The sequence below is a fragment of the Carcharodon carcharias genome, chromosome 19 (genome assembly GCF_017639515.1).
Source record: "Carcharodon carcharias isolate sCarCar2 chromosome 19, sCarCar2.pri, whole genome shotgun sequence".
Lineage (NCBI taxonomy): Eukaryota > Metazoa > Chordata > Chondrichthyes > Lamniformes > Lamnidae > Carcharodon > Carcharodon carcharias.
The window spans coordinates 86,115,427-86,118,280 of NC_054485.1; positions in this window are offsets into that span (position 1 = coordinate 86,115,427).

The following is a 2,854-nucleotide window of genomic DNA, read 5'->3' on the forward strand; positions in this document are numbered from 1 at the left end:
CGCTTCTATTGGACCCCACTGGGAGAGGGAGGCTCTCAGTCTGTCTAGGGGATGATTCAGGGGGGGTGGTATCTTCACTCTGACTAGACACTCATTCAGAGAGGGGGGATCCCGACATGTGCAAATGTTCTGAGTGTTTGGATTCCACCTGTTTTCCCAGTGTTGGTGCTGATATTCCGGGTGTTTGGGTTCCACCTGTTTTTCCCAGTGTTGGTGCTGATATTCCAGGTGTTTGGATTCTAGCTGTTTTTTCCAGTGTTGGTGCTTATATTCCAGGCTTTTGGTTTCCAGCTGTTTTTCCTAGTATTGGTGCTGATATTCCGGGTGTTTGGTTTCCACCTGTTTGGATCCAGCTGTTTTTTCCAGCTGTTCACTGTGTTAGACAAATGTTCTGATTGGCTGATCAGTCAGTGCTTGGAGCCAATGTGAAGACTGTCTCCTGACCAGAGTCTGTTTCCCATCGATCATCTCTTCCTTCTGGAATCAGCTCCGTGTTCACAGAGAAAGCAAATCAATGGATTTCAGAACAAGTGTTGCTCCTGATCTTTGATCGTCAACTCCCACCTTCAGTCTCCGCTTTCCATTATCTGCAACAGTACAGAAATGGTGACCAGTTGTGAATCACAGAAACCAATAGGTGGCATGTAAATGACAGAAGGTAAGATCCCAAATAAGACAAATGGCCAACGAATCTGTTTATCTGGTGATGTTGACTGAGGGATAAATATTGGTCAGGACATTAGTGAGAATTCCCCTGTTACTCTTAGAAATAATTGCTGGGAGATCTTTTAAATCAAATTGAGAGGGCAGAAGGAGCCTTGGTCCAAACTAAATGAAGGCAAATTCGACAGTAGTGCTGCCTCTCCAACAGCTGCATTCCCTCAGTGCTGTCTATCCGATTGTGCAGCACTCCCTCAGTGCTACAGCTCTGACAGTGCAGCACTCCCTCAGTACTGCCCCTCCGACAGTGAAGCACTCCCTCAGCACTGACCTTTTGACAGTACAGCACTCCCTCGGTATTGCCCTTCTGACAGTGCTGCATTCCCTCAATACTGACCCTCTGACAGAGCAGCACTCTCTCAGAACTGACCTTTTGACAGTACAGCACTCCCTCAGTACTGGCCCTTTGACAGTACAGCACTCCTGCAGTACTGCACTCCCTCAGCACTGACCCTCTGACAGTGCAGCTCTCCTGCAGTACTGACCCTCTGATAGGGCAGCACTCCCTCAGTACTGACAGTCTTACACTGCAGCACTCCCCCAGTACTGACCCTCTGATAGTGCAGCACTCCCTCAGTACTGACAGTCTTACACTGCAGCACTCCCCCAGTACTGACCCTCTGATAGTGCAGCACTCCCTCAGTACTGACAGTCTTACACTGCAGCACTCCCCCAGTACTGACCCTCTGACAGTGCAGCACTCCCTCAGTACTGCAGTGGGAGTGTCAGCCTGGATTCTGAGTTTAAGTCTCTGGACTGATTTGAATCAGCTTATTTGGAAAAGGTCAGGAGTAACAGCAACATCAAAAAACTATCCCTCTTACTCCTCTCTACTCAATCTCAGCAGCAGCTCCCACTGGAAAAGCAAAATTATTCTCAGTCTGTTTTCCCTTTAAACACTGACAATCTCTGGCTTTTGTGACCCCACCCACAGCCAATTTTACAACACAAGGTGTTACTCTGAGCTGTGACTCATATACAGACTAATACTTGATATATTAATATCCCATTATCCAGAATAAATACTATGGGCTTTAATAAGCAGCTAGACTGTGAGCAGAAATAGTCTCTGAATATCTCACTAACTCCCACCTAAACCTGCTTCCCCTCAACTCAAACGTCAAAATCCACAGTCCTACTCTGAGCCCAACGTCATTGTTCAAACAGCACAACACATGGTCAGCAGCTCTACACACCCCCAACATACACCCACAATCTCCAATCAAACCCCCAACACACACTCAAAATCTCCAATCAAAACCCTCTATACACACTCACCATCTCCAATCAAACCCCCAACACACACTCACCATCTCCAATCAAACCCCCAACACACACTCACCATCTCCAACCAAAACCCCAACACACACTCAACATCTCCAACCAAAACTCCCATACACACTAAACATCTCCAATCAAACCCCCAAAACACACTCACCATCTCCGGTCAAACCCCCAACACAGACTTAACATCTCCAACCAAAACCCCAATACACACTCACCCAGTCCATTCAAACCCATAACACACATTCAGCATCTCCAACCAAAACCCCAATACACACACACCATCTCCAGTCAAACGCCCAACACACACTCACCATCTCCAATAAAACTCCCCAATAAACGCTCACCATCTCCGATCAAAACCCCCAACACACACTCACCATCTCCAGTCAAACCCCCAACACACACTTAACATCGCCAACCAAAACCGCAATATACACTCACCGAGTCCATTCAAACCCCCAACACACACTCACCATCTCCAATGAAAACTCCAACACACACATCATTGTCAATCAAACCCAACACACACTCACCATCTCCAATCAAAATCCCCAACACACTCACCATCTCCAATCAAACCCCCAAAAAATACTCACCGTCTCCAAGCAAACCCCCAACATACTCACCACCTCCAATCAAACCCACCAACACACAATCACCATCTCCTCCCAAACCCCCCAATACACACTCACCCTCTCCAATCAAACCCCCAACACACACTTAACAACTTCAACCAAAACCCCAATACACACACACCAAGTCCATTCAAAGCCCCAACACACACTCACCATCTGAAATCAAACACCCAACACAAACTCACCATCTCCAATAAAACTCCCCAATAAAC